This window comes from Pteropus medius, unplaced genomic scaffold, assembly GCF_902729225.1.
Source record: "Pteropus medius unplaced genomic scaffold, Ma_sr-lr_union100, whole genome shotgun sequence".
Taxonomy (NCBI): Eukaryota; Metazoa; Chordata; class Mammalia; order Chiroptera; family Pteropodidae; genus Pteropus; species Pteropus medius.
The window spans coordinates 22,819,715-22,843,493 of NW_024354500.1; the positions used below are offsets into that span (position 1 = coordinate 22,819,715).

Consider the following 23,779-nt stretch of genomic DNA (forward strand, 5'->3'; position numbering starts at 1 on the left):
GCATTATTGGATTTAATTTTCCAAATGTTTTTTTGGATATGTTCAATTTGAGATAATTTACAAGATGCCTTAATGAAATCACCAAAAACTTATTTATATACTGAAGGCATTGTTGAAAACATTTATCATTTATAGACATATTTTGTGTAACTTAAGCAATTTCAACATCTATTTCAAATATGTCTTTCAAGATCTGTCCAATTATATATTTCTTTCTAATTCTTGAATTATTATTCAAATGAGGGTTTTTATTATGTATCTTAAAGTGATGTATTTCACTTTAAAAGTCTGATAGATAACTAAAGGCAAGAGATAGAGAACCAATGGAAGCACCTGCTCCTGAACTCTCCAAAGCTGTTAGAACAAAACAAATTCACATGTTTGAAATTCTTCTCTCCCAAATTTTCTCATTTCCTTTGTACTCTAATTTCAGTTACACTTGATTCTCTACATAATTATCTTTATTAATATAACATGATCAACTTGAGATTTTTATTTTGACATAAAATATTCTAAAACACATTTATTTAGCAGTAATTGTCCAAACCACTGTGACAGAGCAAAAACTTGCTTCTTTTTAGGGGGGGGAAGTTTCAGTGCCTTCATGTTGCATTGCTACATCTCATCCAAGTCAAAATTATCCTTTTGCTACTTACATTTATATTCTCAGATAACTTTCATTTCAGCTAGCTGGCAAGGATTCATTCATTCATTCAAAAATTTATTTAATGTACACTTTGCTTTACTTGTAATTAAAAGTTCAAAAGAAATATCAAGGAATGTACAATTCTTGAATGAGATAAGGAGGTTAACCAACAGAGACACATTAAATACACAAGAAACAAATCTATCAGGCATCATATGTATTTTAAAAGGGAAACATATTTAGCTGAATTGATGGATTCCTGACAATGTAATACAAGGCAGGAGGGGGAAAAGGATCTTTATTTCTCCTAATATTCTTAAACTATTTCTACAGATTTTTCTCCCTAGGTAAAGCCTGGGTCCATTTCTTAGCTTTCCAAATAATTTTCAGCTTAAAAATTATAAAATTAAAAAAGCATCTGAAAATAAGCAACTCCTCAGTGTCTGCCTGTGAACTTGAAAAATTATCTTAGGATAATTTTCAGCCACCACAACTGGAAGCTATCTAAATAAATTTAATACCTCATGAAGTATTGGGGGGCATGGCAAACATTATATATTTTAAAGATATTTTTATAATAAATTGCTTAAATATGTACGTTAAAATGTTGACTGCTCCAAAAGCCAAGCTAAGTCGATATGGCATTTTCTAACTAGGAGCTCAAAATCTCAGAAAGAAAACACTAATGTTGAATGAATGACATAAGGTTAAAAGAACTGAATAAATGAAAACTTAATCTTATTTCTAAATTGATATTGTGCATAGGAAGAAAAAAGATATACACTGTAACAGACAACTTGAGTGATATGACAGAAGTTCATAGAGGATAGAAAAATAATAAATGCTCTTTCAATTAAACAAAGATTGTTAGAAGAGATACAACTTGCCGATCGGAGTATGTGGAGGAGAGACTGTTTCGTGACATGACTGCTGTTTGTCCCATGAGCTAGACCCAGGCCAGAACAGAAATTGCTTACTACGGAGCCCTCTCAAAGACTGATCATGATTGATGTTCATTCTGAAATAAATCAAAATGCCTGCCTCCTGCTACATGCTGGTTCCCGGAACGGGCCATTGTCTTGATCTGGTCAAGCATGGAAAGTAATTTCCCGAGTACCTCATAGCATTCATGTACCAGTACTGGTGACTCTTCCTTCCCTTTACTCTACATAGTTCTTTGGCGCCTGCCAAGTGGTGCAGAGAATATCATCTTCTTCTTGCAGCCACCCAAGACACAACTTCTATGTTAGTTTCCCCTCTAAACTCTTTTAGTTGTCAAACTGGAGTGGCTAGCCTCTTTCTTCCATCTTTCCCTGCCTTCTGCTTAGAGAAGCAGATTTTTCAGTCCGGGGGCTTTTCTCTGAGTCTTCGTACTAACAAAGTAGGAATGTTAGAATATATGCCACTTGAGGGATCAAGAGAAGGTTCTGTATAAGATAAGAAATTAGAATGTAATGAAATTATACTAAGTCCATTTTTTGAGGCTTTGGGCAAACTCTAGGCTACCTCAGTGGTATTGTGTTCAAACCTAAATCTCTAGTCATCCTCAAGGATCACCTGCTCCAGGGCACCACGTGGAATCTTGGATAGTCAATTCGAATGCCACTGTTGCCCTAAGATACAGTAAAACTTGAAGTACTTCTAGAAACACTAAAGGATTATAGGAAATAGAAAGATTATTAGGGTGATTGCTAATTTTACACAGTTGCTTCATTAGAGACATTATCGAGTATTAGAATAGCTCAATGCTTTCCAAAGAATATTCTGGCAACACTAGTCTTACAAGTTGCTCTGCACAAAGAAAGGAAGGGGAAAAATGATTCCATTTTAAAATGAGTTTTAAGTGCTATATACTATATACTCCTTTTAAATAGCTACAATGTACATTAATATATTTTTGAGTCTGAGGAGTACAACCTTAGAAAAGCCTTAACTTGTTTGAACTAGACATTTAAACATTATTTGACTACGGAAATCAGAAAATCACTTAATCCTAACTGATAACTTGTTAAATTCTGAGAATACACTTTGTGAGGGCTTGGTCCAATTGCTTCTGATCTTAAGATACATGAATATATTTCAAAAGAACTATCAAAACTGTAAATTGTATATATAAATTTGGATATATTTAAATGCTTTCATATATACATATAGATTTTTATTCATTATCGAATATCTATGACTTTAAATGTTGGAAACCCATTGACTAGGAAAAATATTCTTAAAGAACAACAAAAAAGTTCCATGTACCTAATGATAGTTTAATAACTTTTAATTATTATTATTATTATTAAGCACAAATTTAAGTCATTATTTTAAATTATTTTATAACATAGTCAATGTATCTGAATATAAATATCTTTATTTACACACATCTCTTTTTGGATTTGATAAGTCTCAAGATTTTCTGTAAAGTTGATCTGTGTTTAGTAAATACTATTTTTCCCAAGAAAATCATGCCTTTTTACTTAAAAAAAAGAAGAACAACAGAACACAGTCGTTTCTGGCTAATCACTTCAAAATATACATAACCTAAAATAATTTTAAAAGAAAAATAATAATTTTGCTTATCAGTGTACAGTGTTATACAATAAAACAGAAAGTAAAAAATACTGACCATAAAAATATGCTACCAGTCAATGGAACCGAGTATCCAGAAAATCCATAAATAGGCCCACATAAATATAGTCAACTGATCTTTGTCAAAAGGGCAAAGGAAATTCAAAGAAGAAAGGATAATTTTTTCACAAATACAGCTAGAACAATTGAATATTTATATATAAAAAGTGAATCTAGACACAGACTTTATATTCTTCACAAAAATTAAAATACATCATAGACCTAAGTGTAAAACAAAACAAGACCTAAGTGTAAAAATACATCATAGACCTAAGTGTAAAATAAAACTCCTAGAAGATAAAAATAGGAGAAAACTTAGGTGTCCATGTGTTTGACAATGCTTTTTTAGATACAGCATCAAAAGTCCAAACCATGAAACACCAAAAAAAAAATTAACTAAAAAAAAACCCCAACAACTTCTGCTCTGAAAAGTACACTGTTAAGAGAATGTAAAGACAAGCCACAAACTGAGAGATAATATTTGCAAAACACAAAGCTGATAAAGGACTGTATCCAAAATATATAAAGATTTTCTAAAACCAAACAAATAGCCTAATTAAAAAGTGGGCTAAATATTTCACCAGACATCTCACCGAAGAACATATACAGATGGTCAACACACATATAAAAAGATGCTCAACATCATATGTTATTAGGGAATTGCAAATTAAAACAAGGAGATACCATTACACACCTATTGGGATGGCTAAAATCCACAACAGAGAGAGTACCAAATAATGACAAGAATGTGAAGAAACAAACTCTCATTCATTGCTGGTGGGAATTTAAAGTGGGATGGTCACTTTGGAAAGCACTTTCATAATTTCTTACAAAACTAAACATAGTCTTACTATATGATCCAGCAATTGTGCTTCTGGTATTTATCCTAATGAGATGAAAATGTCTGACCACACAAACACTTGCACATAAATGTTTATAGTGACTTCTTTCACAATTGCCATATCTTGGAAGCAACCAAGATGTCCTTCATTGATTAATGAACAAGTTGAGGGATATCCATACAATGAAATATTCAACAATAAAAATAAATGAGCTATCGAACCACAAAAAGTCATGAAGGAAACTTAAATGCATTAAAGAATTAAATTAAAAAAATCCAATCTGAAAAGGCTACATAACTGTCTAATTATATTGCATGCTGAGGGAAAAAAAAGAAAACAACTACTGAGACAGTAAAAAGAGCAGTGTTTCCAGGGTTTGGGGGAAAAATAAGGAGGATGACTAGATTGAGCACAGGGTATTTTTAGAATGGTGCAACTAAGTATGATACTGTAATGATGAATACATATCACTACACTTTTGCTATAACCAATAGAATGCACAACATAAAGATGAAATGTTAGTGTAAACTTTGGTCTTTAGTCACTAATATTGTATTGATACTGGCTCACCAGTTGAAACAAATATACCACAGTACTACAAAATGTTAACAATAAGACAAACTGTGAGAGAGGATCAGGGATTATAAGAGAAATTTCAGTACTCACTGCTCAAATTTTCTGTAAATCTAAAACTGCTCTAAAAATAAATTTTATTAATTAAAAAGTTTAAATATGGAGCCTCAAATAGTATATGCCCCAACATGAGAAATTATTTCTAAACTAGAAAAATTATCTAAATGAATTAATGTGATGCTTACTTAATCATTTTTTCTATCCTCAAAATTAATTTTTATTTATTTTTTTACTTATTCCCAGGTACTTTCACCCATAGAAACTTTTATATTAGCCTTGGTTGTAGGCGGCAATGCATAAAACCAGAAGTTGAAATTTTTATTGGCATTTAGCCAATGAGATCCACCCATTAGTAGATTAAACTTTTTCTTTCTCAGAAGAAAACAATTTGCTGATTTATATTACAGTTAGTATCCTGAGAGCTTGATGCAACTTCAGATGTTTGTAAGTACTGCTTATTTCAAATTGGTTACATATTACTTGCAGCGAATTAAGGGGTAGAAGAGAGAACGGCTGGATAGAGGAATTTTGATAAGTCAGGAACCTTTTCCTGGAAATTATGCCATTCTCTTAGATTGGCCCAGCAGATCCAGAGCCTCTCTCCCTGTGCACTGACATCGAATGAAGCCACATACGTATGCAGCAGGCTGTAGATGAGTCTCACATAAGCAGACATGTCCTAAGGTAAATTTTAAAAGCTAAACTTGATTCGAGCTAAATCTATTGAAGATTACCATTTCATGGGTAAATTTAATCTCCTACTAGTCACTTTAAAATATTTTACTAGGTTGTTCAGCTCCAGAAGAAGAGCTATATTGAGAAATATATAGTACTCAGTGCATGGAGGGTTGGAAGGTGGCCTGAGATGTTAAAGGAAAAAATGCAGAATAAATGTAAGATGAAATGTGTGAAAGATCTTGTTTAGGCAGGCATTGTTTTCTACAATATAAAATTGCATTAACGTCACGAATGTAATCAGTTAGCATTTGTGCACAAGTATGTGCCCATACACAAATGCAGTCAAGGTACTACCTCAGATATTCAAACTAAGAAATAGAGAGTTATCTGAGGACAATTTCTGTGGTTACTTTTTTCCTAATAAAGTTTCTAGGTTGAGACATCACTGCTTTTCAGCATGTGTTTATGATAACCTCTTTATGTCAGTCAGCCTAATATTCTAAACTTTCAATTTATTTCCTGTCTCTGCAAACTAGATAATAACCTCCAATGCAAAATTTTGCTGAAAATTCTCAAAAAGTATATATAATATGAATACCTCTTTTGTCTCAAATGACAGCAATATCTTCTGAGAATCTGACTGAGTAGTAAAGAGCCAGCTTCCTTATTTGTCCTTAGTTCGTATAAGATAATACCTTTATTTTGACCCCTTTCTTGTCTCTAATCCTATATTTTTTTTGTTCAACTTTTGAAGAGTTTGAGTTTATAAATATGTTTGCAATATCTATTACTTATTTCAAGTCTTATCTTATTTAAACCAATACTAGATATTGTTTTCTTGGTCATGAACCTCTCAATTTGAAAGCTTTGATATTTTCAATTCCCAAACGTGAAGAAACCCACAGAAATTAACATTTAAGCTCACATATGCAAAATAAGAGTTAGATTGTTTCAAAACATTCTCATCAGTAATAACATCAGCCTATTACATAGGTGGAAATTCACCCTGGGTCTTATTTTATTTTTTCATTCAAAATGACCCTGGGACAGTTCAAATCTTTCTATGTGCAGAAATGCATGGGGCTCTGAGTAGAATGGAAGGTAGAAAGAGTGACATCAACTCAGGACAAAAACTCAACTGGTGCTGTGAACTGTTGCCTCCACAATAGTTTGTTCCTCTGTCTCACTAAATGTCATTTCAGGGACACTAAATGTCCTTGAAACTGGGAGATCATGTGACCCCAAATTTGGGAGAATGAACACATTATTAATTTAAATAGTTAAGTTTAAATATGCTTTAAATCATATATGCCTTAAAAATTTATTTCTTATCTATTTTTGTTCTAATCTTTTATCATCATTTTGTACTTAATTATTTGATTATGGTCACTAAAAAATAATAACAGAAGATATTGATTTTTAAAATGTCTAATCTGTGAATAGATGCTATTAATTGACATCAATAAATTTACAAATTATCCAGAAATTACATGGTGAGGGGTTTCGGTATTCCTCGACATTTTAAAATTTATAGTTTCTTTTAATAACTATAAAAATATAATTCACTTCCCAATCCTCAATCCAGAAATGGTAAAATATTCTTCTGTAAAATTCTTCCCATTCGATTCTTAATATTTCATCTACTTTATTATTTGAATCAGATAAGATAGTTTTATGGAAGATTATTTTGCCTATTACATAACTTTTTTTTTTTTTTAACTTTCAATTAAACAGATTGCGAGCTAGAATTAATGATATCTTTCCAAACACAAGGGGACTTATTTCTCTGAATGAAAATCATTGGACTAGGTAAATTTAGGATTATCAGAATTTTATTGAGTCTTTTCTCTAAGACAAAGATCAGTTTACTCTGCCACTTATTTTAATATACATGGAAGTTCAAAATGCAGTGTTATATCTTTGCCAAAGGGAGTCTAGACTCTGGTGTGATATCTGAGCCTATGTGTAAGGTTAGGTTTATAGCATAGCAAGATGTAAGCATATATTGAAATATTTATACATTAAATCATATATTCCTTACAATATAGTCTAGGAAATATTGACATAACTATTCAGACCTAACATGTTCTATTTTTTCCTGAATAATTGGGCTAATTGTTTTCTTATTTTTGTTTTTCTTTACATACACAAACCTAAGAGATTATTCTACTTAACTCTTATTAAAAGTTTACTTGCTTATTTGTTTTTTAATGGTGCTAAATTAATCCAGCCAAAAATACATGACTTAATTTGAGATAATTCTGGAAATTGTCAGTTAAGTCTTTACTTTTAACTAGTTATAAAATTACCTCTGGACCCATGAAACAAGTAGCTTATTGAGTGCTTATCATTTCCAAGCATTTTAGATGATTTTTCTATGTTTATTACATTCAGTGTAGAGTATTTCAGAATTTATACACTTACGATCATATCACTTGATTCAGCCACAGAAAAGGATAAGTTAAAAAGTAGAAGATTGACTTTTAAGAGTAAAAGTAAACAGAAAAAAGCAAGCAAACTTAGTTATTATTTCTGACCAACGTAGGTAAAAAAAAAAGATTGTTGCATATGAACAATAAAAGCACTGATTATGTGTTAGACTGATGATTGTGGTGAACATTTACAAACAGCATGAAACCATGCAATCAGTGACACTACAATGATTATATATTTAATCAGATGTATGTCAACATATGTATAGGTAGTACTGTGGAGCTAAGTTTACAGGAGAAGAAAGGGCAATTTTCAAGCTGGATGAGGGTCATAACACAAACATTTAGATGTTTATTCACTATTCTGCAGGCACTAATAACAGTACTGCATGGGATGAGTGATGAGCACAAAGCCAATGTAAAAGAAACTTGTGATTATAAATAAATAGCAGCATTTTTGTTTAACTGAGCCAAAGTGGTTTTTTTTGTTATTATGATTTAACTCTTCCGTCATCACTTCCAATGGCCTATGATCTAGGCACATATTAAATTTGTTATTAAAATAATTTATGATTATCTAGTCTTCTAAAATCTTTAGTTTCTTCTAAATTTTGCATGATGGCATAGGAAAAATTTGAAATAATCTATTTATCTCAAAGCCCCAGATATTTTAGAAGAATATTTAGTATAACTTATAAAATATAATAAAATTAATAAAAATTTAATTTATATTATCTTTTTGTAAACTCTTAGAAGTCTGAACAGTGATTCTATGTTATATAAATCGGTTTGTGACTGGAAATAAACACAGAGAAGATTCTGAGGTGAAGATAATGTTTTGTTTTCTGTTATTTATTTATTTATTTATTTATTTATTTATTTTTAAAATGTCTTATTTTTATTTATTTATTTTTTTATTTTTTAGGTGAGGCAACCTTTGGTTGACCTCACAGATTGCCAGGACATTGTCAGTTTACAATCCCTTATTTTTTTTTATTTTTTATGCTTACAAACACCTGGTCTTCTTTGGTGGTCTCCCATCCAGGTACTAACCAGGCCCAACCCTGCTTAGCTTCTGAGATCAGACGAGATTGGGCTTGTTCAGGGTAGCATGGCTGTAGACTTGTGTTCTATTTTTTTAATCTGAATGTTGGTTACATTGGTGTGTTCAGTTTGTGAAACTTCATTCAACAGTACATTTATTGATTTATGCATTTTTCTATGTTCATGCTATACTTTAATAAAAAGTTCAAAAATTTACAGAAAGCTACTGTAAAGGGAAAAGTATAATTTTTTTATGTCTCTACTGCTAATAAAAATCATTTAATAATTCATTTTATTAAAATTTTGTATCTTAATTTCTCTGGGTTTGAAATTATCAACCAACATCTGTTAATTAAGATGAGAAATTTTTTTAAAAAAGTAAAACATTTTTAAAAAATTAAATAACCACATTTTTTGTCAGTTAGGTATTTCAATGTGTGAAATTACATTTTAATTTTTAAGAAAGTCCCATGAAGTTCACATGATAAGCAGTCACACATTATATTATAAATTTATATTTTGAAAACTCATTTTTAAGTATTTGGTTTTTATTTACTTTATTGCTCCATAAACTGTAATAAAATTTAAGCAAGAATCCTAATTTTTGAAAAATCAGTTCACAAGGACAATATAATTCCAGGGTCAGCCAATTTTTTTCCCTCTAAAGGGCCACATAGTAAATAGTTTAGGCTTTGCATGTTGGATATATTCTTTTAACTACTCAGCTCTGCCACTGTAGAGCAGCCATACACATTACGCAAATGAATGGGCATGGGTATGTTTCAATAAGATTTGATATGCAAAAATGAACAGCAGACTGAATTTGATCCTTGTGTTACCGTTGGGCTGATTTGAACTTCGGCGTCACAACAGCACGTGGGCGTAGGGGATAACGGCCCAGAAGTGTAGTTAGCATTTACCCTCAGTTCTTCCTCATTAATGCAGTGAAGAATCACAAGTCAGGGAGATTTAGAAAAATTTATTAAAAGTATATCTTAGTCTATGACCATGTTACCCTGAACAAGCCCAACCCCATCTGATCTCGGAAGCTAAGCAGGGTTGGGCCTGGTTAGTACTTGGATGGAAGACCACCTAAGAAGACCAGGTGTTTTTAGAAAGACAAAGCACGCTCCAAGGAGGCACATGATTTCAGTGAGAAGCTGTAAACCAGCACTGTCACAACAACCAGCCAAAGACCACAGAGACAACAAAGACCAGAAGAAGAAGAGGTCTTTCTTACATTAAGGCCTTGATGGGTGGTTAGGTGATTGGCATGTGAGGTCATTTTGATTGACACTTGGCTGCTATATAACTCTGCCTACTTCGTGTGCACTTACCCAGATTTCTACTACATTGGAGTGTTCTTTGGGTGGTCTCTAGGCTGGACCCCTATTCTTTTGTTCCCCATTTCACTCATGTCCGACTAGCTACCTCACACTTTGGGTGTAGTTTGCCTTCCCTAAATATATGTCATAGAAATGAGTTGAATATCTTAAAACTTTTAGAAAAAGCCATTGCAGTAAAAATTATATGGTGTTTGGTTAAATTGTGGTATGATGTTGCTTAGTCTAGTATGGTTATTTACAATTATATATAACCCACTGTCATGATTTGCCCTTTTAAAAAAACAAAAACAAAAAGAAAAAAATTCTGAACAGACTTGGTTTCAAAAACCAAATTAAGTATTCTGAAAGAAAGTCATAATTAGATACATAAATCTCACAAAGAGAATTTAAATGAACAGAAACCTATGAACTTTAGATGTGCTTTCTGTTGCTTAACCATATGGTTTTTATCTTAGAATAATAAAAATAATAGAATAAAATATCTTCATTTAAACAAGAAAAAGGATAGGTTCAGGGAGGTTAAGTGATTCCCATGGTCTCAGCTAGTGTTAATATTTAGTTGAATAATCAACTTGTTATCTGTTTCCAATTAAAGAAAAATCTTATTCTCACTCATTTACCATAGCACTCCTGGAGATATTCATATTGTCTTTTGGTTCTTTGTTTCTGTATGTCACTACTGTAAAGTCAACCCTATCAGCCTTTGTAGTATTTCATACCACGTTTTAAATTCCCACAAATAAAACTTAAGATGTAAAAGCAATGCCTTGGTAACAAAAAGAAGTGATTTACAAGTCTGACTGATCTCATGCATTATTTGAAGAATTTTGAGAAATCAGGCTGTGAGGCTTGTACCTGAGTGCACTAGGCTGGAATAAAGCTTGTAATCGGCATTCTATAAAGTTCATTGGGCCATATTAAAGATGGTCAGGACTGGGAATTTTCAAACACAGTCACCATAGTGGCTAATTGTTCACTCAGCCTGGCCCTCTGCACTTATTTTATTTCTCAAAGCACATAAATATTGCAAATATTGGCCTGGGCTTCCTGAATGCCTGTACTTTTAAGAAGCATTTGTTTTTATTGTGAAATGTTGTACAAATTCAAAGAATATATAAAATGTATGGTGTTAAAAATATTAAGTAAACATGTATGTCATTAATGTCTAGCTTCAGATAGAATGTTAATGCCTGTGGACCCTTCCTCTCTCTCCTCCAATAAGGATAAACACAATTCTGTATTTTGTTCATCCTTTTTTATTTTTAAAGTATTTGTACATACAAGTGTAAAATAAACAAATTATAACTAAGTTTGTTTTTTCTATTTTTGAGCTCTGTATACGTGGTATCAATTTGATTTTCCACTTTGTACCACACTTTGTGTTTCTTGTATGATGAGACATAAAGCTATTGTTCATATTCACTAGTGTGAATTTCACTAGTGTCAAAATTTCCTTGTGTGAATATATGACAATGATTTTCCCATTTTTCTGTTTATAGATTGTCTCTTGCACATTTTTGAATTTTTTATAAGTAACAGTTATTTTTAAACTCTGTGAGTATATATTTTAAAGGGCTTCTGGTAAGTACACTAGTGCAATGGTATCTTTTGAATATATACCTGTTGGTGGAAATTCCTCATCATTAAAGGAGACATCAAAAATAAACATCTCATATTTATGGAGTTGATCCACTTAGGTGTAGTTGAGGAAACATCATACTTTAAAATATTTTTTTCAGATATGCCACTCAGTTATCAACTTGTAATATTTTAAAATTAACTCCAGGTGACTTCAATATTGTGTTTCAAAATGATATTTTCCTAATGTGAAATATTTTTTCTGCATTATTCTTATTTATAAGCAATAGAAAAGTGAATTTTTTACATTGTTTCTATAAAAAGTTTGTGTACAGTTTGTACTTGATAATCTAAATTTATTCGGGTTTCCATTTAAAAAGTTTTTATTTTAATTAAAGAGATAATTAATTTCTGGTGGATGGATAAATTAGTGATGTTTATAAAATATTTTTAAACTATCCACTGTTTAAATATATGTTAAGAGGGTGTACAAAATATTATGTCAAGTCCAAGGGAGTCTACATGATATCATATTTGGACTTTAAAAAATTTAACTTTTATATATTAAAATGTCAGTGATGTCACTGATCAATAATATTGACACATGATGATTTTAAAATTCTGATTTTTTGGAATTTGTTTGGTTTTGTCTGGAATGAGGAAAACTTTTATAATTTAGGTCTCCTAACAATCTCTCTCGCAGCCATAGCATCTCAGCTTTTATCTGGATTGCAAATTGATCATTTGCTTAGTCTGCTTTTATTAAAGAAACTATATTATTAAAGAAACTGGTTTATTAATAAATATTGTATTATGAAAATAATATGAATATAATTATTAATGAATATTTGAGGAGTAAATGAAATATTAAAAGGTTCCACTTTAGTGCAGGCTACATCTCATAAGAAAAAACTCATTATTTTTTCCCTATGGTTGCCATTTTCTGGCTAGATAAATCCATCTTTCATATTATATCATGTTATGTTATGTTATGTTATGTTATGTTATATTATGTTATGTCATATTATAAGAGACAGCATTAAACTCAGTTTAATCCACTAAATTACTTTTTAAATTTGATATCACACTTCATAAAATACTTTGATATCATACTTCATAAAATACCACAGTTGTTTTGCAAAGGTTTCTCAACAATTGAACATTTCAGTAATTCCACTGGTCAATTTTAATAGACATTTTAAAAGCCATGTAATAGAACTGAAAAATTGTTTGCTTTGATAGATGAGTAAAAATAAAGCAGTTAAAGTGGTAGCACATGCAGACACAGTGAGAAAGTCAGTTTCAGTATTACCTAAACATTATTACTGTCAAATAGGAATACAATAACTTATTTTGCAGGGATTTGTCATTTTTATACATTTGAATATACTTGTATAAGTATTCCCTGAAATGTGGAAAGGAGATTGGAAGATGAGACATTTAAATAAATCCTTTCCCAAGTAAGAAATAATAATCACCATAACTACCTAGTTACTTAAAAATGACCACAGATGGACTTTTAGAGAAACAAATCAAAATAATTATATGCGCAAGCACAACTTCACAGGTTTAAGTCTTTTTTAAAATAAGGGCAGGCATATGTCCTCGGAGGATAAAAACAACACCTTTTTATTTATTAATTTTTACATAATTTGTATTCATGCTTTTGTGAAATTTATTTAGCATGTTAGTTAATTGATACTCATAAGTTCCAAGATATGTCATTTCTAAACAACTTTATTAATTTCCTAATAAATTTATACCTAAACTACAGTACATAAGAATCAAGAGCCATCTGAAAAATAATTTCCTATCTTCACTTCCCTCATGTTTTGGAGCAAGGAGTTTGTTTCTTATTTGTTTTTCTCATTTTCTCATTGTCAGCAATTCTTGCAGCAGCAACAGCATTAGTCCTAAACTTCTGAAGGATTCATAAAACTGTGAAAATGTTTTGGATTTTGCAAATTAAATAATGTTTTCTAAATATTGAAGATCAAACTGCTGGGAATCAAGAACTACAAGACCAAAGCTAGAGACAGAGGTCATAGTGATACTAGCTAGAGTTTAATATTCTCCTTTTCCAGAAGCCCTGCAATTATTTATAATATTGATGCAGGAATAAAATAAAGGCTGGAGAGAGCCCCTGAAAACCCAAAGAAGAAATTATGGGATTAACTTGCTGCCCTAGGAAGACTCCCTAAGTAAATTGAATCTATATAAGAAAAGACAGTCGAATGTAAAATCCAAACTAAATTTTAGAAGTATTTTTAACTCACTGGAATGCAAGAAAATTTAATTCATTTCTAGTAATAGTCATGACACTCAGCAAAGGTTATTACCACAGCCTTCTGTATCACTGGCAACTGTCCACGTGTGATGATCTAAGCAGATTCTAGTATTCCACACGAACTTGGGGCAAAAATTTTAATGGTATTTTGAAAAATGTACACATTTCATATAAACTTATAAATAGATATAGAATTGTGCATAGTAAGAGTATTAAATGAACCATTCTGAAATGTTTGTGCAAATAAATACTCAATATATAAAAAAGAATGTCTCTATTTTTAGTAACTCAGATATTTTATATTGTAAAAGTAGAGAAAAACAATTTGGTATTTAAAAGTTTTAGTAGAATAAAAACTATTTTTAAGAATAGACTAAGAATCATACAAGGATTAAAGCAGTGCCTTTGAAAAAGAAAATCAAGTGTATTTAATACTATCTGTTAGGGAAGTAAATAATAAAAGATCATTTTGAAGAGCACACCTGTATGAATAAACCATCTATATATTATAATTTGAGGAGAGATTTCTCTTGTAATGTGCTATGTAGAAACTAAATCCATTTCTTTTACAAATAAGAAAATAGGAATAGCACAATTATATATTTCACTCTAATTCTCACCTGTTTGTATCATCTAGTTATTTTCCTGACATTAAATAAATTTAAATATAGATTGCATTTTTAAAATATGAATAATTATCTAAATATATTTTCTTCCTATGGAAAATGGGAATTATAACAGTATTTAGCCCATGGTGTTACTATAAGTCAAAAAATAAAATAAAATAAAATAAACTATGTAATGTTCTTAGCACAGTACTTGATACAGAGCAAACACTTAATAAATACCAGTATTATATTTTAAATTAATGCTTCTTTATAAAAATCCAGTTTTCTGTTTGTTTCAACAGGAAAATTTTTCTCCATTTTGTGGCAAAAATTTCTAAGGATGATTTTCTGCAGACACAGAATATTGGAAAGGCCACTAGATTTAGAGTTGTGTTTAGTATTGACAAATATTTTTGGGCACCTGCTATATATTGAGCATAGAAGTGAGCTCCTATTTTAGTTCCTAGAGGCATGTCCCATTAAAACACAATTCTTGGCCTGGAGAACATTACCGTCCTGACAGGAGACAATTTATGTACAGGTAGACCAATAGAATATGATAGAGTATGGCTGACAAGCTGGGCACCATGTTGCCCTTGGGAGGGTCACCTGACCTGGTTAGAAAGGAGACAGGAATAGCCTAAGACTTCACAGTTGAGTTGTAATCTCATTCTGAAGCACTGTGGAGATTGGTAGCAGAGAGGAGAAACATTTTAAGCAGAAAGAGAGCACATTGGTCAAGTATGGAGATACTTGAGTGTGTTCCAACTAATTCACATAGTAGCTCCCAATTTCTGTGCAAACCATTCAACTCTTTGAATAAGTTTTCCTTGCTGTAAGTTGAGAATACCAAAACATGTATGCTATTTCTTCTTAATGAGTTTCTTGGAGGGAGGGATTAAGTAAATAATAGGTGTATGAGTATTTTTATACCTTAGAGTCTGGTGAGAGTATTAGTTATAATATTAGTATAATTAGTATTTATTTTTTTAAATTAGTTATTCATTCAATAAATTTACTTATTGAATTGCCACTAAAATATTTCAGGGTCTCTGAGTTCTTTATTTTTGCTACTCATTTCAATATGAACTCATTTGATCTCCACAACTACTTTACAAACAAACTTTACTTGTCCAATATCACACAGCTAGTATTTGATAAAGCATGATTTAAACCCATTAGTCTGCCTTCCCAACTCAAAAGTACAACTCCTGAGCTTACCATCTTGCTATATTATGTCATTGTTATCTATTATTTGACATGCAACATATCTAGTGCCAGGGACAGAGGCATAAATAGAATGGTTCTTGCATTTCGGGCGCACCCTCCCAGTCTTATGGGCACCCAGCTAAGAATGGTGATTAGGATAAGAGCATGATTGGCATTATCAGTTATGGAGGAAGGATATCAGGTCTAGGACAAGGATATAAAAAGGCTTACTTGAGGATGTGATACAGGGACTGAAACATGAGAGATGTTCTGACAGAATCAGGCAAAGAAATTAAGAAGGACATTTCAGGCAGAAAGCCTAAAGATAAAATGACCAATCATTCATTCCTGTTAGTCTGGGATGGTCCCATTTTAGAATTATTAATAAAAACCACTTTAACTCTCAGCAGTGTCCTGGTTTGGACGATAAATTATATGGCCACCTTACCTGAGGGCAGGGACACAGAGTTGTGAGCAAACATAGTATATTTGGGAAAATATAAGCAATTTATCATGACTAGAATTCAGGATGTGAGATGGGAATTGAATTAGAGAGTTTGGGGATACAGCATGAAGAGCTTGCTCTTCTGATGAGGGGATTTTAAGTTTCATTTGAAGGTAATGGCAAGTCACTAAAAGGTTTTAACTGAAGGAAATAATGTGATTCAATTATACTTTAAAAGATCACTCTGAGATTCAATTCATACACTGAAGAAAATGTATCCTCACATTGCGAGATTGGATAGAGAAAGGAAAAACCTTCATTCAACACATATTTAATAAGGCTCTACTACATGCTGGCATCATGTTAAATTCTTAGGATACATTAGTGAATAAATTACATTCTGGTGGGGGAAGTCACTGTAACAACAAACATAGTAAATGTAGAGCACAGTAGGAAGGATTGAGATTGTGTTTCAGTTTTAAATAAATTGACCAGGGAAGGCTTTTAGTTTCATATTTGAGAAAAAACCTAAAGATATCAAGGAAGTTGGCCATTTAGATATTTGAGAGATGTCCCATCTGGAACGAATAGCCAGTGTAAAGACTTTGATGTGAGAGTGTGGCTGGGAATTCCAAAGAACAGAATCAGGCTGGTGTGGATGGAGTAGGGAAAGCAAAGGGTGAAAGAAGATGCCAGAGAGTGGGATTGAGAGCATTTATGACATTGCAGGCCATTTTCAGGAAGTTGAGTTTTATTCCTAGTGATGTGAGGAACCATTGCACACCTTTGAACAGAGGAATGACACTATGACAACTTTGTACAAACTTGCTCTAGCTACTATGTTGAGAAAAAAATCTGTAGGGGCAAATGGTGGCACATGAAAGACCACTTAGGACACTATTAAAGGAATCCAGGCCAGAGATGTTGGTCTGTAGGCAAAAGTATCCAGGCAAATGGAAATAATAAAACAAACATAGATTGTAATTTTATTATCAAACAAGACAGAATTGAGGCCAAAATAAATGAAAGAGAAAGATTTTATCAGGTGAAAGGCCATACTTTACAGTGAATATATAATGATATTGAAGATCTATGGATCAAATAAAAAAAGAATTCTCCCTATAAACAGACACTACTGGAAACACAGTGAGGAAGTGATAGAATACATTAAAAATAGATTTTACTACTCTTAGTTTGAGAGAGATCAAGTGCATAAATACTATTAAATATATTGGGAAAGCTTTTAAAACTATGTCTCAAAATTCAAATACAATAAAGAGGCTGATAAATTTAATACTCTTATTTTAAGTATTTGTATTGTAACAACAAAGTCAAAAGAAACATGACAAACTAAGAGAATATATTTGCTATATAGATTACAAAGTGGTACTCTCTCTAATTTAGAAAGAATTTATATAATTTGGTGACAAAAATAATCCAAAAGCCTGATAGACAAAAAAATGGGTAAAACCCACAAATAAACAATTCACAGAAACATGTTATAAAATTAGCTATGTTTTTAAACGTATGAAAATTTTCTGAATTCTACACACAGTAGGAAAAATAAAATTTAAACTACACTGAAATATTACTTGTAATCTATTAATTGACAAAATTAACTGTCAAATACTTTAGTGTATAATTGTGTTTCTTCAGCCATGAACCAGTTTCAGATCTAGAAATTGATGATTGAAGGAGAGACCCTTGAAGGAGGCCTCTACAATGCTACCTTGAAGGAGGCCTCTACAATGCTACCTCAAGAAGGTATAGGAAGTATTTCCCCATGAATGAATTAGAGAAGTGTAAGAAGTAGTAGTAGCATCCTCCTCTGTTTATGAACCAGATCTCCTTGGTTCACCTCTGATTTCAATAGTAACAATGGTGGACAGTTCTGTGCAAGTCAAGCTTATCTCATATTTACAGCATGACATCTCAGACACAGTATCTTTCTGCCTCTGCCCCTTCCCCAGTGCCATGGTTATTTGGCCCAAATGCACTTTACTCTGGGGATTCTGGAGTTAATGCTCTTGGGAGTGCCCTCAACCAGTGGGAGATGAGAGCCTATTGATTAATTAGTCTTTCAAGCAGACAGTTTTGCAAAACACGCTGTACACATCAGGCTGTTTGACAGTCTGGCCCTGTTGCCCACAGCAGTGAAACTGAAAATGCACTCTTATATTGCATATTCATCTTCCTCTCTGACTCACTTTAGCTTCCTGGGATCATCTCCAAATAGATTACTAATCCTACATTCTTCTTCTCCCCAAACACTCTTTAATACATTGATCTCTTAAGCTACATTTTAGTTGTTGTAGTTTTTTTTTTTAATTTGAAAAATCTCTTATTGGCTATTACATGGAGTAATTCTTTTAAAGAGGTTTGTTCATCTTCCTCATAAAAATGAACATTTCAAGTATAAAATAAAATTGGTTCTACCTGGTGATGACAAATATACTCTTAGCTTTCAGTAAAAATAAGTGTATTATCCTCAACTACAATTTCATCTTGCTATTACCTAACTTGGAATAACTTTTAATATTTATACAGTCTGGTTTCAAATTCTCAAGACATTATCTTATCAGTTCCAAAGCAAATATTACCTTTAAAATCCATTGTCTTCACTTTACCTATGGTTACATTGAGCTTGCTATTACCTATTTCTACTCCACAACATTTTTATTTTCTAAGATCTGTGTCTCAGGAATAAGAATCATAGAAATTAAATTTCCCAGACTCTTTTAGCAGCAGATATCTGGCTTAGATTCTACTAATGGAAAGTCCTTTTTTTAAGATGTGAAAGGCAGCAGTAGAAAAGAATTAAACAACTGCTGTATCACTGCTAGGTATGTGAATTTCAGCAGAAGGCAGACAAGAGGTTCTTGTCTTGGCTCCCTGATATCCTCCTGTACATCTGTTTCTTAGAAGTCTAAGCCAGCTGAGATCACTGAAGGTTATCTTCTATGAGTCTCTTGTTCCTGGGTTGCTAGAAAGTCAGTGGCCCTTTACCCTGATTTTCACTTCCCAAGCCCTTTCAAACTGTCTAATTTCCTGTATGAGTCTTTTCTTGGTTGAAATACCTAGGATGTATTTTTGTTTTCCTCAAAAATCTGATTGGTAATAAAGCTTTTTTTTGAAAAATGAAGATCTGCTATTTTACCTTATTCTGTTAAGGTGACTATTGTTGCAATTATCTTACTTATAAAATATTTGGATCATTACTCAATTTTAACAATTTTTCTTTCATTCCTCAGGTTATTTTCTCAGCCAGGGATTTGCAAACTACTGCCTGTAAGCCCAATGCGATCATTCTCATTCATGTATACAGTCTATGGCTACACTTGAATTGCAATATCAGGTTTCTATAGTTGCAACAGAGACTGTGTGGCACAAAACCTGAATGTTTTTACTATCAGGACTTTTACAGAAAAAGTATGCTTACACTGTTCTAGACCAATCAATTTTTGTTAATATGTTATACATTCCTGTATAGTGCAGGAGATGAATTTAATTATATTTATTGTATCACTCTTGTGACAAATTTAATAATAACAAAATCCTTCTGCCCTAAAAGTCTCAGAAATTTGAAGCAGTATATACCAGGAATGGAGAATTATAGGCCAGAAGATAGAAGGCTTCAAAAGTCAATTATGAAGAAGATCTAATGTATATAATGATGATACTAGCTAAGATTAGCTGAGAGCCTCAGAAATGCCAGGCATTGTGTTAGAGCACTTTACAAGCATTAGGCCATGTCATCCTTCCATCACTCTGACATAGTTAAACTAAGAAAATGAGAAGAGAAAATAATATGTTTCCCAAGGTCACATAGCTAATTAGTAACTGGTACCCAACTCAAATTTGACATCAAACTCTGCAGTACACCTATTGTTAATTGTTAAAACACTTGCTATGATAAAGAACAACATATTAGTAAGAGTGTTTTTTACACTACTATATGATATTTTATATTATTTTACAATGAAATCAGAAAGTGAAATTCAATTACTTTTCACTATTAGTCATGCTGCTGACATCACTTACATTCTCTATGTAGTAATCGGGGCTCAAACCCACACTATTGTATCATTTATAACAAAGATTTGGTATGATCCCAGAAAGCTGAAAGAGTATAGTTACCACCCTGTCAGGGCCTTGGCTTGATGTCTCTTCTGACTATACTCATGTATTACATAGGCTGACAGTGTTGGGTGAGTTCATGTGTCTAATTAGAGTAGTCTCATCAATTGGGGGAAAATAAATCAGGGGCTCTATGTCAAAGATTGGTTATATTTGGTGGACACTCCAGGTACAATTTCCTATACTGATAAAAACTTAACATTTTTTCCTTGAAATTGAGAAAGTAATTTCTATAAATGACACCTGAGATCGTTTGAAATGAAATTCAGAAAATCAGAGAACAATCTGGCTGCCTTAACTGCTTGGCTGAAAAACATTGCCTTCTCAGGATTTAGCTCAGGATATGTCCTCGGGGACATATTGTTAGATTTTTGGAGAAGGTGGAATAACATCAGACTAGTGTGATACCACAGGTTTAGAATAGTTTCATGGACATGCAAACTTTTCAGATATTATTATCAACTTTTCAGTACATGAGGGCATTAATGATGCATTTTGAAAATGAGTAAAAAAATCATCAACTTTGTAATCATCAAGATAGTACTCCTATATTTAACACATGCCATCACGTACCCTTTGAAAAAATGCAGTTATGTATAACAACTAATTTTTTTGGACATTTGGATGAATGAGTAAATGATATGGCTAAATCTACATCTTAGGAAACTCTGGTTACAGGGAACCATTTTCAGAAAACGAATCAATAAATAAAATATTGATAATAGAACTAATTCCAGTCAATAGAATAATTTATTCTCTGGAAGTATCTAGGTCATTTTTATTGAAGCTGCTAGAGATATGTATGATTTCCTCAGCTCCTAAGTAGATGAAGTGCATAATGTAAATTATAAAATTTTTTCTTGTTACTCAACAACATTATTTTTCAGAGGAATTTAGTTTTGTACTCATGAAAGTGACAGAAATTCTTTGCATTTAGTAAGATTATTAAATTGTCAGTATCTAGGGCCATAAGCTCTAACCTTGTTTGTATAACAGTTGGAACACAGGGGCTGTTAATGATTTAAAATCCTTACATTATTCTACCAACTAATTATTCTAAATGCCATATAAAAGATTCTTTTCACTCTCGTTGAGCAGATGCACACTTGATTTGCTCTTATTAGAATTATGCACAGCATAGGAAAAATGTCAAAATTCCAAAAGATAAATTTTATTTTGTTGGATAGAAAACCATTCATCTTAATTATTTTTGACACCTTTTGCATTATGTTATGAGTATCTCAAGAGAGAAAAGAGAGCTCATCTCCTTTAAAAGCAGTTTATTGAGAGTGGCATGCTATTGTCATTATCTAAGAATCCTACACCCTACTTTAAAAATCTAGGAAAATAATAATAAAAAAAGACATAGTTTTAAGAAAATTCATCTATGCAAAGCAAGATTTCATGTCAAATATTTGTAGCTAATAAAGTATTTTTCTTAAATGCATATAAAATACAAAACTGCATTCAACAACTATTTTTCTTAGATACATGTGACATATAACTTGCAAATTGTCAAATTTAAAATAAGAAGTTCTCAAACAATTGTATTTAAATATGAGGTAATCGTATGTATGTTATGGTTAAGACATGACATCCATTGATCTTAGTATTGGAAAATATTCAATTGCCTCCTATCATCATCAATTGTCAGTTTGAAATGGCACACCTATTAGGATGGTACATGATTAGGCATAGTTACAATCACAACTATTTATTCAAGGATCTCTGTCAATGAGAATAAAGAGCAAAGCATGATTAATAGAAGGCAATTGTGAATACACCAGAGGTTAGACTTTTCATAGTGACTAGGTGGGTTAAGTTTACATATCACCTGAAGGTGTGTGAAGAAGGCTAAAGAAAAGACAGTATCAACAGTGAAAGGGACCATTGAAAACATAGTGATCTGAAGCAATTGGGGAGTTTGGGAGGCATGAACAATAAATATGAGTTAGATATCACATCTGACTTAGACAAAAAAATTTCAGAAATAGAATCTGGGAGAAAAGTCAGTTATGTTTATGTGTGTGTGTGTGTGTGTGTGTGTGTGTAAATTGAGCAAGATATAAACACACAACTATATCAGAATGCAGAGAAGGGATTTCTGAGGAATAACCCTGAGGTACTATTGATTTCTGTACATGAAATATAAGGATCTTATACTCATTCCTCTTCTTCCTTCTACTCAATTTAGCATGCTCTCAACAAGAATAATTGGCCCAAATATTCTCTATTTTCCTGTAGACTGCTTTTGAAGCCTATAATATCTATTGATCACTACATGAATACCAAACACCTTATTCATATTTTTAGCTTGATTTTAGGACTCCTCATCTTTGCTTTCAAAGTTTTCCTAACTGTGACTGCACATTACTAGCTAACTATATCAGCTCCTGCTCCAATAAATACATGCTAACCAAGTTAAGTGTACCTCTCCCTGCCCCTTCTTGCTGCTGAAGTTGTATTCTTTCCCCACCCGAACCACACAGAACTGCCATGGCCTTTCTTCACCCAGTTCTAGTACCTGCTATGCTTCAAAAATCAGCTTGGCTCTGCCTCCTCAAGAAATACCACATCAATCAGTCCAGCCCATATGAAAATCATAGACGTGTAGAATATCTAAATTCCAGAAATGGAAGGAACATTCAAGAATACCCAGCAACCCAGTCCCGTCATTGGGCAGATACGGGGGGAAAAACCTAAATTTTTTGCAAGATCATAAAGCCAATAATTAGCAGACCTGGTTTTCAAGCAGAGATTTGAGCACAGTGCCTGGGCTCTCCTTAGAAGATCATACAGTCTCCTTTATTAATTAAGTAATAAAAATCATCAAAAATTAGCGAAGAGAAAAAAAGGGCAACCTTTCACTAACTAGATAAGTTCAATTTATACTTAGGTTTTTTCCCCCATATCGACCCAGTGACAGGACTGGGTTGCTGGGTCTTCTTGAATGTTATTATAAAGATTCAATGAGAAAATGGAAGCGATTTCTCTATTACAATACCTTACAGACAGTAGGTGTTCAGTAAATGTTATGTAAGTAACAGATTGCTTAATTTGCATGCTTTATTTTCCCAACCTGTGTACACTCTTTTAAGGCCTGAGTAGTATTTTTCTTTTCATTGTTTTACTCTCATCAACTAACTCAGTAATTACATATTAAGCACTTAATACACATTTTTCCAATGAATTTAACGTCTCCTTAGTTTTCTTCTTATTATTCTCTTAAGTCTGTTCATAAAGAACATAAAGAATCTGAGAGCTTCTAAGAGAAC

The 23,779-nt window shown here is 32.2% G+C and overlaps 1 long non-coding RNA gene and 3 pseudogenes across 3 annotated transcripts in view; 3 read left to right on the forward strand and 1 right to left on the reverse strand.

Moving 5' to 3' along the window:
* The first annotated feature begins 5,161 nt into the window (after positions 1-5,161).
* The window catches only part of LOC120594918 (uncharacterized), a 153,320-nt gene continuing 134,702 nt past the window's right edge, over positions 5,162-23,779 (forward strand). Inside the window, exons 1-2 of one of the 3 annotated variants that reach the window (XR_005650733.1) lie at positions 5,162-5,184; positions 19,619-19,796. This is a non-coding gene — a long non-coding RNA (uncharacterized LOC120594918). Of the gene's footprint in view, positions 5,185-18,101; positions 18,132-19,618; positions 19,797-23,779 lie in introns of those variants that run through there. The other 2 variants (XR_005650731.1, XR_005650732.1) reach the window with 2 other exon arrangements.
* The window catches only part of LOC120594917 (T-complex protein 1 subunit eta-like), a 92,901-nt pseudogene continuing 74,312 nt past the window's right edge, over positions 5,191-23,779 (forward strand).
* Positions 8,854-8,973, reverse strand: LOC120595216 (uncharacterized; annotated as a pseudogene).
* On the forward strand, positions 9,893-10,012 carry LOC120595198 (uncharacterized; annotated as a pseudogene).